This window comes from Ambystoma mexicanum, chromosome 12 (genome assembly GCF_040938575.1).
Source record: "Ambystoma mexicanum isolate Mex_15411 chromosome 12, UKY_AmexF1_1, whole genome shotgun sequence".
Classification (NCBI taxonomy): domain Eukaryota; kingdom Metazoa; phylum Chordata; class Amphibia; order Caudata; family Ambystomatidae; genus Ambystoma; species Ambystoma mexicanum.
This window is the reverse complement of record NC_090936.1, coordinates 534,512,894-534,530,299: the sequence shown is the minus strand read 5'-3', so window position 1 is coordinate 534,530,299 and position 17,406 is coordinate 534,512,894. Positions and strand designations below refer to the sequence as shown.

The 17,406-nt window shown below is 48.0% G+C and overlaps 1 protein-coding gene across 4 annotated transcripts in view; it reads left to right on the top strand.

The window, feature by feature from the left end:
- Positions 1-17,406, top strand: part of PNLDC1 (PARN like ribonuclease domain containing exonuclease 1) — a 1,498,562-nt gene that overhangs the window by 1,187,679 nt on the left and 293,477 nt on the right. Inside the window, exon 19 of one of the 4 annotated variants that reach the window (XR_011281806.1) lies at positions 5,967-6,209. The exons of the other annotated variants lie outside the window; for them this stretch is intronic. The gene's annotated coding sequence lies outside the window, so the exon portion shown is untranslated. The remainder of the gene's footprint in view (positions 1-5,966; positions 6,210-17,406) is intronic. 4 annotated transcript variants of the gene reach the window in all.

Sequence of the window (17,406 nt, the reverse complement as noted above, 5' to 3'; positions counted from 1 at the left end):
AGCACATGCTCATATTTTTCACCAGACTGGGTTTCGAAGCCATCACTTGTTATTTTGTCTGGCATGTCCTGAATCACTGTAGCTACATACCTTTTAGTTGGAGAGAAGTTGCCCATAGTTCTTGAGGGGGTCCGCTCCATAGCCATGGCTTTAGTCATCTTTGCAATCTACTTCTTAAGGAAGGTCGCCAAAGCCTAGTTGTGTGTTTTCCAACGATACATTTGATGGTCCTGCAATCTGGCCATCCTCAACTATACTTGTTTTTTTGAAGCATGAGGTCAGTAGACTGCAAGAGTGGCATACGTAGAAAACTTTCAATTTTTTTTGGTTTCTGTCTAGTCGCAATGACAACCATTTCAGATTATAGTTGCTGCGTTGACTCAAGCAGCTCCAAATCTGCAATCACTTCTACTAATTTTCCAACACTACCCGTGTGAATAATAGTTCGTGTTTGTCTACAGAAGACCTCATTTTGTTTGCACATGGGACTTTTTTTGAAGAGCTCTTCGACAAGCTCCAAGATGTTGTTCTGTGGCAAAGATCTTTTTTGAACATATGATGGTCTTTTTGTATCGGGTGAGAACAGCACTTCAGTCCTCGACAGTGCCATACAGTTCACTTGCTCAGGTTCAACTCTCCTCCTCAGATGGGTCAACACCATACATTGGAGGATTTGGAGCCACCCTGTCCTTTCCATTGCAATTTGCGACTTTCTGAAATAAAGATTTAACCAGAGCTGTATAAGGCAAAGGAGAGGGTAACCCTTCCTGGTTAATACCATTACATGGGTGCCCTCCTTCACTTCGACCATGGTTTAGCTGTTGCTGATCAGGTATTTTATTTAAGTAGCCAGCAGTCATTTTTGTTTTCACAGCCATTTCCACCTCCTGCACACTCCATATGTTACCAAGACAAATGTTAGGTGCCGTATGTTGCAACATATTATGGTTGCTGCATTTATTTTGGTGTCATTGCTAATGTAGGACCGCTAGCAACAAGCTTCAGTGAATCACATAAATTACATTCAGAGGTTTCTCTATCAGATAACCAGTTTTGATCTTTAAACAGTTCGCTGACTGTCCCACCTTGGTCATTTTCCAAGTTTTCAACTTTTTCCACCAGATCCAGCCCATCTGGAAAAGACCTGCGACCCATGTACTGAATTTTAACAAAATTTGACACTGTTTTTCGCTCAGGTTGGCATATGGTCACTGGTAAGGCAAGGCCGATTCCGCAGCAAAAACTGGATCCACCCAATAAAAGTCTCCCTCATCTTTAGCTGAAGCCTCGGTACTCCTCGTGCTACCATAATTAACCAAAGTTCCTTGATTGCCAGAGGTCACCTATTTCATTGACTTCATTTCACTCAGTAAGCAGAGCTTACGAGTGCGTAGAATGGGTCCAGAGCATCCATTGTGTTAACCTTCACGCTCCCGGTCTACTCAAGGGGGTGTAACCTGATGCCAATACCTTTTAACACAACCAACCAAAGTCAAACGTGATCACTAACATGGATCGTATTTGTTGAATAGAGCTTTGTTAAACTAAACTTTGCACAGATGGAGTCAGAGTAGAAGGAATCCACAAAGTTCTCCTCGATACTTCGCTCTTAATGCCAGAAACTTGGTACTCTGTGTCACGTACCTTTAACTCCTTTAATTCTCTTGGGTGCAAAAGGCAGGAGCTAAACTTGCCCAGTTTGCTTGATTTGCCGGCTACAAAAATGCGAGGTCGCTGGAACACACACTTCAATCCTCCCGGCTACAAATCCATTGGGCACACTACCTCTGCTCACCACTCTGCGAGGCAAGGGGGCCGCTCACTGCAAATTCTGAGGACCTCTGATGAAAGGACCTCAACACATGTCAAGCCGCGCCGTAACAATGCCACAACGCTCCAGCCACTTCTGACACAATCTCAACACGCCAGTTTTTTAAATGCAGAAATATGGCCCATTCCTAAGCTTGCTAAGCTTCGTACATTTTCTTGATCCCAGAATCCAGACTGGCAATGCATTCACTGCAGTGGTTTCTTATAATCAAACAATGGGCCTCATTACGGGTCGGACGGTCCGGAAATAACATTGGCGGTAAACCCGCCGCCACTGTTAATTCTGGACCGCAGGATCCCGAGTCCTGCAGGTGGGAGGTGATGTTCCCGCAGGCAGACGTGGAAACACCAGCACCATCACGAGTTGGTGCCGGTGTTTCCACTTCCCCATTCCCATTGAGTCCTAAATGGGAATGGGTATTAACCGAATTCCGCCTCTGGAATTCCCGGGACACCAGGGTCGTAATGTCCTCGTAATTCCGGGAGTCACAGAGGCGGAATGTTAATACGAGTATGGCGGTAACCGAGCTGGAAAAACCGGCTGGTTGCCACCGGACTCGTAATGAGGCCCAATGTCAGTTTATGGGCAACATGAGGGATCCTTTGAGAGTTGCTTCTCAAATTTGCTGGATACTTCAAACGTGGGATTTCACAGCCAATCTCCTTCAATGTGCCCTGTTTAGCCAGCCGTGGTTCTTAATTATTCTAGTTAAGCATGCACACTTGAAAGGCTAATACCCCATCACATGGACTTGTTGTTGAGTGACCTGTGCAATGTGCCTAAGTGATTGAGCTCTATATTTGCAGAATTTAGGCATACTTAATTGATACCCCACGGTCATTGAGGGTGACCATGCAGTTAGTGATATCTAGTGCTGGGTTGTGAGAGTTTAGCCTCTTGGAGATGATTTGCATATCATCCACATACATTTGAAAAGGGGTATTGAAGGTGTCCAGCAAGTGATTTCAAGTAGCAGTTGAAACGGAGTGGGGCAAAGACAGAGCAATCCTTTAATTTCAACCTTCTGGAGTGTGGGGCAATTCACCTACCATTGCAGTATGTTAAACCAGAGACAAATGTCCAGGTTCTGATGAGCAATACAACTGCCATTTGTATGTAAACAAGAGAGACCATGTGCAATTGCTTAGATTGTGCTGAGAAGGTAACCTCTGGTTTGGGCATCAAGATGACCATGACAACAGCTCTTCTAAGGTGTATTTGAAGAGGGAGGTTAATATTGAGATAGGAAAAGTGGGCTCTAGACTAGGACACTCCTGTGCTGAGCTTGATATTTGATCTGATGGTCTCAATGGTTCTGAGCAAGGTCACAGGTGGGAAGAGGTGAACCGAACACCTCTTGTAAGGGAGTAGTGGGAGGTCTTGGTTACCTTGCAGAAAGAAAATTCCATTGGATCTTGTGACTACAAAGATTCTCACGCTGGATGCAGTGATCGTCGGATCATTCACTTTGTTTGCAGCATACCTGATGAACAGCGGCAACGGCCATGAATCTCAACGAGACCAATCTTGACTAATTTGCCACACGACGTGTACTGATCAGAACCCCCTCCATCCCCGATCTAGATTACAAAACCTGCCTTGAGAAGGAACCTTCAGGTTCGAAACACGTGTTGGCTGGCAATTCTTTACACCATGTGTCTACATTACGGATATCAAAGAAACACACCTTGAAACACTGCGATCCAGAATTGAGATATCCAAGTATGTTCTTGGGATGAGGTCTGCTGGTTTGTTCCCAATACAACAAATCTTATGCTTGCCATTGGCGCAGATATTCAGTATGGTGCCATTAGCAGAACATGGATCTATTGTTTTGCCCTATTTGTACGATTCTATGATCATTTTTTGTCTTTGACTAAAGGTGGCTTTAACATTGGTACAGTGATGGGCCATCTTGCCTCCCCTTTTGTTTTCCCAAGGACCCTTGAGGAGCTGTTTCTTTACATTATGACTATGGTCCAGTTTCTGAAAGGACTTGTAAAGGCTTCTCCACCCAAGATTTTTGTACTTCAGTTTTGGGGACTGAATCGTGAATTGGCATTTGTCACAGTGGATCCATTTGATCATATGGTATCATTTGCATTGTCTGATCACTTCTAAGGCAGCATTTTAGTGACAAGCACTTCGACTAGGAGGTTTTCTTAGTTGCAAGCTCTGTGGCTTTTTAAGAAAAAATCTTTTTATTGATTTTCTTTGCTGACAGTAACAATACAAACTGAAAATTGCCATCAAAGTAACGAGAAGAAACCAAACCCATCACCCCACTCTCTGCACCACCCGCCAATCCAGTTCAGGTCTCAGATCAATGTTCACCCTATTTCGAATATGTGAAGGGTGTGCGAGCATAGGCCCTTTCTGTAGTTCTCATTCAAAAAGGCCATAACTTCCTCCCAGGCTGTTGCAAACTTTGCTTGTACTCCCGGTATTATATATGACATCCACTCTAGCGCTGTGAAATGGCAGACTTTCAAGAACCAGTCATGCTCCGTAGGTGGGTCCTTCGCCTCCCATTTCTGCGCAATGACCAACAGTGCTGAAAGTGACAGGATCGCATATGCTTTCTTGGTGGGTTTTGCCCACTTGTTCCATCCAGGTGTGTGTGTAGGCCTAATATCATACATGGCAACTTTCCGACCCACCTGGCAGGGAGATTTCCTCCGAAAAATCGAGAGACATTTGTACCATAGGAATGCATTGGTCAAAGATGTATTTTCGGCAGGAGGATGTAAAAAATTAAATTTTTCACTGAAAAATCAGGAGTCTCCCGCCAAAATCGGGAGTGTTGGCATGTATGTAATATCCCCTTCCTCGGGCCTCTCTGGATGTTTGTTAGAACGATCATGTGCATGTGCTGATCTATTTGTTTCCTGTAAGTTTGCAGTTTACTGCAGCCCCGCCAGATGTGGAGCCAGTCCCCTTCCCCTCCACATTCCCTCCAGCACATAACTGTCAAGCTGGGGTAGTTCTTTTTCAGTTTCAAAGGGGGTGTAGTGCCATTGCGTCATTAGCTTGTACCAGAATTCCCTCATCTGTATTGCTTCGGTGCGTTTTGGGATATTGTGCCATAGTCCCTCCCAGTCTTCCTCCGAGATCGGTTCCCTGAGTGTCTCCTCCCAAGCACTCATGTAATTGGAGCATCTAGTGGTGTGGTTCGCATTCAGGCTTAGTTTATAGCTGTTAGATATAAGGTGTTTGTCCCTGCGGTCTGTTATAAGAGATTTTTCGAAAGGGGTTAGGGATCTAGTTGCCCCCGCCCTTACCTCAGGATCCTAATGGACAGGCAGGAAACTTCCCTCTCAAGGAAGAGGATCCCCACCCTGATCAAAGGAATTTGACAGTTGTTGCCAGTTGAAAGAAAAGTTAAAAAAACTGCCAAGGACTTTTGGTGGTTAAATGCCTATTTGTAATTGAGCTTTAAGGACTTTTAACTTCGCCACAAGAAGGATAAATCTAAGAGTGGATAGTTGTAAATCTAATTTTATGCTCTTTCTTTGAAGACGTGATGGAACCCTATACTGCATAAGGAACCAAAGTTACACAAAAACATTAATTGCACAAAGACTATTAATGCTGTAAACCTAATATTGTATACCCGTGTTCTAGGGGTGATTGCACATATATGTACCGAATTAGGAATTGTTAGGCCAAATCTTTGATTTAAAATTGACAAAGTTCAACAGAAAGACAAAGCCAGCTTTCACTGACGTGGGAGTTGGATGTAAATGTAACCCCCAAAATGTGTAATGTATGTGTCTGATTTTATTAGAGGGCATAAGTACAGAAATGTGTATTTGGGAAAAGTTAAAGTTTGGTCCAAATAACTGTGGGAGTTCCCAAGTCACATCATAAAATATGACTGCCCTTTCTGTCTTCCAATCAGAAAAAGGCAAGTGCCTTTGACCTATCACAGCATTGTGGGTTGTAATTCTGCCCCTACCATAAACTGAGTGATGTCACATGACATGATAAATAAGGAACCCTCACAACACACACACTGATTTCTGACTATATCCTGATTTCCGCATGGTGCCCTGTTCCAGAATTCTTCATCTTGTCCTGATTCTAGACGACTTTGAAAAGCCAAGACCTCAGCATTTGCTGAACTCATTTTCAGCTTGTCCCAAATCCAGAACCATCCAACTTCAGGGAAGCAATTCTGATCCAGTCTGGCTCGCTACCATCCATGCTTGCCTGCTGAAACTCGCCATCCACTGATCTTCAGTGTCCAGCAACCAGAAGGGCCAATCCAGTCCAGTTTGAGGTGCCAGTCCGTTGGCCATAATCGCCCAGCTGATCCAATTCCGCCAGAGGTGTCCTGCTGTCTGTAGACCCAATCCGTGATGACCAGAACCTGACGGTACAATCTTAAATTACAGTGGACTGTAAGAATAAATAGGAATCATAGTAAACCCATAGTATATTTGCCTTGTCCTATCCCAACCTATAACCCATCCTCTCTTTACTTAAGAACTTGTAATAGTGTCACACCAGTCTTGAAACCTTGCTTTGATTTCTTGTGCTACTAATTATTTCTTTTAAATCCTTTTGTCTTGTGAAATCCCAAACTCTTAAAATCATCCCACGGGTAATCCGACTGAGTCCTCCAAGGCGGACACGGAGGTGCTGGGGTTGGTTTCCGCGGACCACTCTGGATCTTACTGTGTTTCAAACTGGTAACCAGCCTGAATACTCTAGTTTAGAACATAATTGTCATTGTAAAACTGATTTCTGTTTTCATTTCCGCGCCTTTATTTTCAAAAACACCTCTCATTCAAACCTACATAACTTCCTAAGTTTTATAGCTAGAGACTTAATTTCAACTCTGAGTTAAACCTAAGACCTATAGCTACATCCACAACCAGAAACCGGATCTTTGACCAGTTTTAATTTAAAATCGTATAGTGAAAATCAGGCAGGATTTCGCAATTTTGCAAAAGTTTTACACGTGTATTTGCCCATTCAAAGTATTTCCATACTCCCATTCTGATTCAAAGTGTGTATTGTTGCTCATATTGTAGATTATGTTTGTTAGGACCTGTTTAGTGTTGCTCCCATAGGAATTTTTTTTAAAATCAATTTAAGGATATTTGCACACTTTTCATTGTTTCACAAGGCCATTTTCAAATGTAATTTTAAAAGTAACTTTCCAAAAACGCGTTTCTCTCTGTTTGTGGAGGGAAGATTGCATTCAAACCATATACGCTGTTCGTCATTCCTAAATTCCTGCTGCTTATTTACATCTGTGTAGAATTGCTCATTTGTGAATTGAGAACTTTGCAGGGGGAATCTTAACTTAACGCTATCTTTTTTACAAACCAAAACTGTTCTTTTATCTGCGTTTTATCTTCTGTGCTGCTCAAAAGAATTCAATTGCCTTACTTATTTTCTGATTTGTATTTGTCACCACATTGGTGATGGCTGCCCCATATATTGAAACTTGTGTTTGATTTGAATTTTAATAAATAAATAATACCTTTACCAACCAGTCTGATTTCTGGTCCAGTGTTACCTGGGGGGTATTTTGAGAAGGGTGTGATGTGAATGGTATATCACTCAGAATATTGAACCTATAAACGCAATAAAGAAGTATTACATTTCTGCATTACATGCTAGGCGAGACCCGCGTGTATTGCCTGATTCAAATCCTTAACAAGGAAGAGCAGGACTCGACGGACATCAAGACGATCACAACGTCCAAGACCATGTGAATGGTCGCAAGTCCCTAAGAGCCATAATAGGCCTCGCCCTGAGGGTCGCAGACTTCATAAGCGCCCAGGAAGATGCCCAGGGGGCCAAAAGTTAACCACAAGAAAATGAAGACATTCTCAAGCATGGGGTCTGGCATGGATTCACATGCTCAAGAATATTCCCCGTCGTCAGGCTGGGAATCCTCGGTAAAGAAAAAATCAGTATCAGTTTCGTTTCTGATCTGTCTTTCTTAGTAGTAACCAATCACTGATCTCTGGGTCATACTGCCCCCAGCCATTGACTGCCCTCTCCCTAAACCCCGCCTCTGGCAGCCATCCTCAGATTTTTACCGCACGCTCAAGTGTTGGGAGTCCTCGTGTTTAGCTCTCGAGTTTTTTACTGTTTTCACGTTTTTTCAGGAGATTTTCTCATTTTTTTGGTTTAATTGAGCCTCAAGCTCCACCGTTTCTACTTCCGATAACGGGGACCCGTTTCGGAATTCTTCCACGCCAAGGTTCTTCAAGGGTGAAGTTTTCGTCGAGTTTACACTTCTTGGAGGATTCCGGAAGATCTACGGCCTACCTCAACGGACATGGCCCAGGACAAAGGGTGCTCGACGCCCGTATCCAAGCTGTTCAAGAACTGCCCTGGATGCAGATTATATAACGTTTTCAAGGAGGACGAGCATTCGCGATGTCTCTACTGCCTCCATGGGGACAAGACGCACGTGGAGAAGGACTGTGCGTTCTGCAAGAACCTTTCGGAACGGACCAAACAAGATCGTCGTTCCCACCTCGCCACCTGGCTGGAGAAGGGCACAGTAAGTGAGAAGGCGAAGAAGTCTGTGCGGACTTCTAAGTCCTTTGAGGGCGCCCCAGCGACGGGGGCCCAACAGAAGGCGAAGCACCGCGAGTCCGGGAGCGCCGAAAGGTCAGGCTCTTCAGTTGCCAAGCAGGGCGCTACTTCCCCCGGCACGTTCGACCACGAGCCAACGCTCTGGTTCAGGGAAGAGGAAGTCCGAGAACCCGGGTAGGCCGCTGGAGCGGACCCGGTCGATCTCGAAGGGGGAGTGAGGCGTTGATCCCCCCCCCCCCAAGTCAAAGGCCTGGGACACACCTAAGGTGGTGAGGGCCTTGATCTACCCGGCTAAGGCTTCTACCGAAGTGGTCTCTGCGACCCTGGCAGAGCCGGCTGAGACTACGCCAATGGAAACGGCCTCTGGGCCCAGAGTATTCCTGCTGCCGCGATGGGAATCCGCTGTCATGATGCCTACCCCCGGAGCACCAGGCCAGGCCCAGCACCCCCAGAAGCAGGCATCATGCCCTCGGGTGAAAGCCCAGCGGCCCCTTATAGGGGCTCTTTGGACTCAGTCCTGGCGCCTTTGGCGCCAGGCTCATGTTGGACATCAGTCCTGGCGCCATAGGCGCCAGGCTCATAAAGGGAGGTGTTTGGTGCACTTACCTGATGCAGACCATGCTGCACGCTTCAGGCCTCCCTGAGACCTGAAAGGGACTATTTTTTCATAGGGACTATTTTTTCACTCGGGCGTGGCCAGGGAAGGATACATACCTGGGACTTCTTTGGAGGGTATTTAAGCCCAGACAGCAGCTCATGCTTCGCGTTGTTCTGCTTCCTGCAGCTTAACGCTCACCGTGTCTGCTCCTGCTCCTGGACTCCAGCCACGCCCGCCTCGAACCTGGAAGACCTGCAAGGAAGGAAGGGAAGAGAAAGGTGAAAACCAAGGACTATTTCAAACTTCTTACCTGCATCCGGAATCTTCTCGCCAGCATCCCTGAAGAAAGACTTCCATTTAAAAGCATTGCGTTGCCCGCTGCAGCGCCACGCTTCACTCACCTGTCCTCGAGACATCTCCCGGCTCCATCGCGGCTGTCAGCATCGGATGCCATATCTCTGCACCTAGGGGAGAGAGGAAGAAACAAAAGGTGAGCAGAAGGAACACAGAAGGAAAGCCTGATTAACAGCCATAATACTTACCAGCTTTTCTTCCACATTTCGGGTCGGCGCCGCCCCGTTGGCAGGTACCGTACCCCGGCCCCTATGGGGAAAGGACAAGAGACATTTCTGGGGAATGATAAGGACATTTAGAGGGATCGCCCTCATCACTACTCACCTCGGCAGTTTAACCCCTCGACGCATCGCCTTCATTCTGCACCTGAAATAAAGGACAGATCACAGGTTAGAAAGACAACATAAAGGGGGCCTCACTTGAACTTTGAACTTTCATACTTACGGCGCATCGCTCAGGAAAGTCAAGTGGATTTTGCCAGCGCCATTCTGAAAACCAGTGAAGTAACTGGACGAACACGCGCCCCTGCACCAGAAGCAGGATGGAGAGTTCATCCTTCCAAACCATAAGGTGAGCTTAAACCGGGGTTTGGAGGAAGTTAGAGAGGAACGAAGGGGGAAGGGGGAAAGGGGGGAGCTACACGCTATTCTGCAGACTGTTAATCCCCTTTCTCATCTGCAGAAGGATATTCCTACGGGCCAGGCAAGCACGATTTGGAGGTCCTGTCCAATCGGTGTTCCGGGTCCTGCGCATCACGCTAGAAGAGGCCACAGCAATCCAGACTAGACCAGCGCCCCCGTGGGAACCAGATGAGCGTTACAGAACGCGAAGCCTTCCTACAAATTCCCACCCAGGCGCTATGGAAACTTCCGACACTGACCAGTTGGCCCAATTACTGGGGGAATTACGGGCCGAAGTACACGCCGCTCATCAAGAGACTAGTGCCCTCAGGAGGGAAGTGATTGTAATAAAGGATAGAGCTGATGACCTGGCTAGACAGCTTTTGCAAGGTCAAGCTGGACAAACTCCTTTACCCGGTTCCGGGGGGAACCCCGCACCTGTGGTTTCCAGTAACCCGGTGCAGATTAATCTACCTAGAAACATGCCGCTGGCCCCACCTGAACGCTTTGCTGGGGACCCCAAACGATTTGCCGTATTCATGAATCAGTGTCGTTTGCACTTCCTATGCACACCTGGGGCCTTCCCTAATGATCAGACCAAGGTAGCCTTTGTGTTGTCATATCTCAGCGGCTGTGCTGCCGATTGGTCAGTCCCACTGGTAACTCAAGATGACCCTATTCTTCGTGATTTTCAAGGATTTCAAACAAGCATGGAAAGGTTATTTGCTCAACACTCCCAGGGACAGGCTCTGGATGACGAACTTCTATCTCTGCGACAGGGCAATCAAGGCCTTCTATCCTACATTGCAACCTTCAATAGACTAATTGTGGAAACTGGTTGGCCAGAGGATAAAAGAATCACGTTATTCTATAGAGGTCTACTCAGAGAACTTAAAGATGCCCTGGTACAAGTTGTAAATCCGCCCCAAGAATGCACTGAATATATAGACTTAGTGGTCCAATTGGATCACAGGCTGCAAAACAGAAAAGCAGATCGGTCCAAGTTTGAAACCCGGGTGTTGGCCAAGACCCACGCTAACCCCAAGGGGGCTGATGCCTCGGAGCCTATGCAAATCGGAGGTGTTAAAGGACCCCTAACTCAAAAAGAACGGGAAAGAAGACGACCGATGCAATTATGCCTTTATTGTGGGTCTTCTGGACACTTTCTACGAGATTGCCCGGTTAAGCCGCCCAAGAAGGTGGTAGGAGCCGCTGATAAAATCCATGGAAACTCTGTATCGGGAAACGACCATGCCCGGCAAGCATAGGGGTCCGCTTGCCGAGCTTGAAAACTAACTCTCAGACCTCGCATTTCATTGTGCCAATGGTCCTCGTAGATCCGGAACAGCCTAAACGGTTGCATGCTATAAAGGCATACATCGATAGCGGGGCTATAGCAAACTATGTGGATCGAGAATTGGTCTCTAGGATAAACCTCCCTCTGCGTCCTAAAACCAACAAAGATGTCATCACCACAGTAGATGGAACCGAAATTGCCTCTGGACCGGTAACACATTCCACAGCTGAGGTGACACTTGTAGGTCCGGATGGCCATCGGGAGGCAGTTGTGTTTGATGTAATCAAGGCTCCACAGTTTCAGCTTATTCTCGGAATCCCTTGGTTAGAGACACATAATCCTCGAATTGATTGGCGAGCGAAGAGAATAACCTTCCCGGATTGTGCACAAACCTGCTACCCAGAAAATCCAAAGATTAATCTAGCATCAGTAACCTCTGTCCCCGTGCAACTACCTCCAGAGTACCAAGACTTTCAGGACGTCTTCCAAAAGGAACAGGCCAACACGTTACCTCCCCACAGATCGTACGATTGCCAAATCGATCTGGTGCCCGGTGCACAACCCCCTTGTAGCAGGATTTACGCCCTTACTGAACCAGAGAATCTGCATTTGAGACAATATTTAGATCAATACCTCGCCAATGGTTTCATTTGCCCGTCAAAGTCCCCGGCATCCTCAGCTTTGTTCTTCGTGCCTAAAAAAGAAGGCGACCTTAGAACTTGTATCGAATACCGCGCATTGAACCAGATAACTGTTAAAAATCGTTACCCTCTGCCTCTGATGCCTGAACTCCTTGACCAGGTGAAGGACGCTTGCGTATACACAAGTTAGATCTCCGGGGGGCTTATCATCTGGTACGAGTAAAAGAAGGCGACGAATGGAAAACGGCCTTCCGTACGAAATATAGACTATTCAAATACCAGGTGTTGCCTTTCGGGTTGTGCAACGCGCCTGCAGCCTTCCAATTCTTCATGAACGATGTCCTTCGGGAACTCATCGATGTCTGTGTTGTCGTGTATATCGATGACATTCTTGTGTACTCCTCTTCGGAATCTGATCACAGAAAGCATGTCAGGGCCGTCCTAGAGAAACTGCGCCAGCACAAACTGTTTGCCAAGCTGGAAAAATGTGTTTTCCATACCACCGAGGTTGAGTTTCTCGGATTCATCCTGACACCTAAAGGGGTCCGAATGGATTCACGGAAAGTGGATGCCATCCTCAATGGCCATCACCTAGTTCGGTGAAAGGTGTCCAAAGCATGCTTGGTTTTGCCAACTTTTATCGCAGGTTTATTCCAGAGTTTTCACGTGTGGTGCAACCCATCACTGCACTCTTGTGAAAAAATAAACGTTTTGAATGGACCGAGGAAGCCGAACAGGCCTTTCAGGAGTTGAAAGCTAAGTTCACGTCCGCACCTATTTTGAAGCACCCGCGTCCCGATCTTCCATATATAGTTGAAACCGACGCGTCCAGCTTAACCATGGGAGCTGTCCTGTCTCAGAGAGACCCTGAAACCAACCAACTGCACCCCGTAGCATTTTGGTCCAGAAAGTTCTCGCCGCCGGAGATAAATTATGCGATCACCGATAAGGAACTATTAGCTATTAAGTCCGCCTTCAAGGCTTGGCGGCATTATCTCCTCGGCGCCCGGCATACCATCACCGTGATCACTGATCACCGAAATGTACAATATTTAAAAACTGCCAAGGCTCAATCGTCTCGACAGCTCCGATGGGCTTTGTTCTTTGCTGAGTTCGATTTTGTAATCACCTACCGCCCCGGCTATAAGAATGGTAAGGCGGACGCTCTATCCCGAATTGGAATGGAAGAAATAGACACAAACTCAGAACCTGTGCCGATAATTCCCGAACAAAGAATTTTGGGGATAACCACTTTACAAACCCTTGAAGACATTCAAGCACGAGTGAAACAATTCCTGGACTCTTCAGCCTTGCAGGATTGGATCAAAAGGGGGTCTAACATTTCAGTCAAGGATGGCTTACCTTACTTCCAAGGACGCTTATTTTTGCCAGAAAAGGAATTGCAAGAACTGGTTATTTCCCGTCATCATGATACCCTGATGGAAGGACATCCTGGCATTGCCAAAACAGAGGAAAAGGTTAAACGACAATTCTGGTGGCCTTCCTGGCGAAAGGATATTAAATCTTTCGTGATGTCCTGTGGAGTTTGTGCCCAAAACAAAGGTCAAAAGACAAGACCCGCCGGTCTTCTTCAGCCCTTAGACATTCCACCAGCACCTTGGCACACCCTGTCACTAGATTTTATCACGGACCTGCCCTCTTGTAATGGTTACAATACTATTCTGGTCGTGGTGGATTTATTTTCCAAAATGGCCCACTTTATTCCGTTGAAAGGATTACCTTCAGCCTTTGTTCTTGCCAAAGAATTCATCGAAAATATCCGTTTGCATGGATTCCCGTCCATACTAGTCTCCGATCGGGGAAGCCAGTTTATTTCTCATTTTTGGAAAAAGTGTTGTCAACTGGCACAAATCGACGTAAGACTCTCGACCAGCCACCAACCACAGACCGATGGTCAGACGGAGAGAACGAACCAGACCCTTGAACAATATCTACGATGTATGTTGCACCAATCAGAGGGTAATTGGAAGGACATTTTATGGGTGGCAGAATAGGCATACAATAACTCGATACACTCTGGAACTGGTCAGAGCCCCTTTTATACCCTATATGGATATCACCCTCGTACTTCAGTCTTGTACTCACCTCTGAGCCTTGAAATGCCTGCAGTGGACCATTTGCATTCTACGATTACTCAAGCCTTCAAGGATGCAACTGCACATTTGCAACATGCGAAAGGGAAATACAAAAAGAATGCGATCTGCATCGAAGAGAGGCGCCTCCATACCAAATAGGGGATCAAGTATGGTTGGCTACCAAACACCTATCACTCAAGGGGCCTCAAACTTTTAATCCAAGGTATTTAGGCCCTTACTCGATCAAAGCTATAATCAACCCAGTGGCAGTCAAGCTCGATCTACCAGCTAACATGCGGATTCACCCTGTTTTCATGTGTCACTTTTGAAACCAGTGCACCCAGGAACCAGATTAACAAAGCCACCAGAACCGATTCAGATAGATGGGGAGCCTGAATTCGAGGTGAAGAACATTTTGGATTCTAAGATCTCAAAATCAAAACTTTTCTATCTAATTGATTGGAAAGGGTACGGGCCTCAGGAAAGGTCTTGGGAACCCAGTGATCACGTACATGCACCTCGGCTGGTAAAAAGGTTCCACCGGAATTTCCCAAACAAACCGAAACCTCCAGAAGGAACGACCTTGGGAGGGGCCTTGGGGGGGGGAGTGCTGTCATGATGCCTACCCTCGGAGCACCAGGCCAGGCCCAGCACCCCCGGAAGCAGGCATCATGCCCTCTGGTGAAAGCCCAACGGCCCCTTATAGGGGCTCTTTGGACTCAGTACTGGCGCCTTTGGCGCCAGGCTCATGTTGGACATCAGTCCTGGCGCCATAGGCGCCAGGCTCATAAAGGGAGGTGTTTTGTGCACTTACCTGATGCAGACCATGCTGCACGCTTCAATCCTCCCTGAGACCTGAAAGGGACTATTTTTTTCATAGGGACTATTTTTTCACTCGGGCGTGGCCAGGGAAGGATACATACCTAGTTGGGGAAGGATACATACCTGGGACTTCTTTGGAGGGTATTTAAGCCACGCCCAGACAGCAGCTCATGCTTTGCGTTGTTCTGCTTCCTGCAGCTTAACGCTCACCGTGTCTGCTCCTGGACTCCAGCCACGCCCGCCTCGAACCTGGAAGACCTGCAAGGAAGGAAGAGAAGAGAAAGGTGAAAACCAAGGACTATTTCAAACTTCTTACCTGCATCCGGAATCTTCTCGCCAGCATCCCTGAAGAAAGACTTCCATTTAAAAGCATCGCGTTGCTCGCTGCAGCGCCACGCTTCACTCACCTGTCCTCGAGACATCTCCCGGCTCCATCGCGGCTGTCAGCATCGGATGCCATATCTCTGCACCTAGGGGAGAGAGGAAGAAACAAAAGGTGAGCAGAAGGAACACAGAAGGAAAGCCTGATTAACAGCCATAATACTTACCAGCTTTTCTTCCACATTTCGGGTCAGCGCTGCCCTGTTGGCAGGTACCGTACCCCGGCCCCTATGGGGAAAGGACAAGAGACATTTCTTGGGAATGATAAGGACATTTAGAGGGATCGCCCTCATCACTACTCACCTCGGCAGTTTAACCCCTCGACGCATCGCCTTCATTCTGCACCTGAAATAAAGGACAGATCACAGGTTAGAAAGACAACATAAAGGGGGCCTCACTTGAACTTTGAACTTTCATACTTACGGCGCATCGCTCAGGAAAGTCAAGTGGATTTTGCCAGCGCCATTCTGAAAATCAGTGAAGTAACTGGACGAACACGCGCCCCTGCACCAGAAGCAGGATGGAGAGTTCATCCTTCCAAACCATAAGGTGAGCTTAAACCGGGGTTTGGAGGAAGTTAGAGAGGAACGAAGGGGGAAAGGGGGGAGCTAGCACACTATTCTGCAGACTGTTAATCCCCTTTCTCATCTGCAGAAGGATATTCCTACGGGCCAGGCAAGCACGATTTGGAGGTCCTGTCCAATCGGTGTTCCGGGTCCTGCGCATCACGCTAGAAGAGGCCACAGCAATCCAGACTAGACCAGCGCCCCGTGGGAACCAGGTGAGCGTTACATCCTCTTTTCAGCCCACTGCTAAGACCCCAGTGAAGCCCCCGGCTGTAAAAAAGGGGGGGGCGGTGGCCGTTACAGACTTGGAATCAGCCTCTGAGGAGGAACTGGTGTAGACCGAGAGAGGCCTCAAAGAAAGGTCCATAGACCTCATCGAGAGGTTCATAAACCTCAACGAGTGGTTCGATCCCAGGGGACGGTCCTTGCTGATGTGATCGAAGATAGCGACGAGGACGACAAACAGGGCCCAGTGGAGCGGCCATCCCGTCCGTCGCAGCCATTGCCCCAGCCCCAGGATAGCTCGGCGGCCATTTTGTTGGCAATCCAATCCTTATGTACCGAGATAAGGACGAGATTACCACAGACCCCGACGGAGGATCCAGAACCAGGCCCGTCGGGAAACCCTCCGAACAAGCGGAGGAGAGTCCACCCCTCTCCGCCCTTCGTGCCTGCGAGGCCCGCGGACCCCTCATCCCCCTCGCTGAGAGAGGATACGGCGACGGATATGGCGAAGGGGAAGGATGACGACGGCGGCGAGGACACAGCAGACATCCCGTCGTCAGCCCCCCCGCCCCCCGCGTGGGCATCCCCAGCCGACGAGGCTGGCTCTTTCCACGCCATGATAACCAGGGCATCCGAGCTCTTCCAGCTCTGCCCTGAAGAACAGAAAAAGGAGGGTTTTCTGTACCAACGACGAGAGGCTAAGCGGAAGACGGTCCTCACGGTGCCTTTACTCGACATCTGGGACGAGGGGCTTGCTGTCCTCAAGAACCCTGCCACGACACCCGCCAAGAGGGACAGGTATGTGAAGAAGTACCGAGTCCCCGATGCCGCCCCCTTGTGACTCAGGGCCCTACCCACACCAGACTCGGTCGTCTCGGCAGTGGCTAAGAAGAAGGCAGCGGGCGCGGCGGCTTCAACTTCCACTTCCCCGCCGCACAGCGAGGGTAAGAAGTTGGACTCTATGGGACGACGAGTCATCTCGTCGGCGGCGACGACGATTAAGTCGGCCAATACCGTAGCGATCATGGCCCGCTACGACAGGGAGCTCTGGTTCAAGATAGCTCCTCAGCTAGATTTCCTGCCTGATGACAAAAGGGCGGAGGCCCTAGAAATTCTGCAGGATGGCGAGGTGGCGTCGGATCACGCCATTACGGTGGCATCGGACATTGCTGATACCGGATTTTGCCAACTGGGCAACGGAGTTTGCCTCCAACGACAGCTCAAGGCGACAGACTTTCGCCAGGACGTCTAGGCCAGAGTGTTGGACATGCCGTTCGACGGCAACTACCTCTTTGGTAAGGCGGTGGATGAGTCTCTACAGATCATCAAGACCGACTCGGAGACGGCCCGGGCCCTTGGGGTGCTTCAGCAGCGACGGCCCTTTTGGAGCTCTGGAGGCAGACAGGGTGCC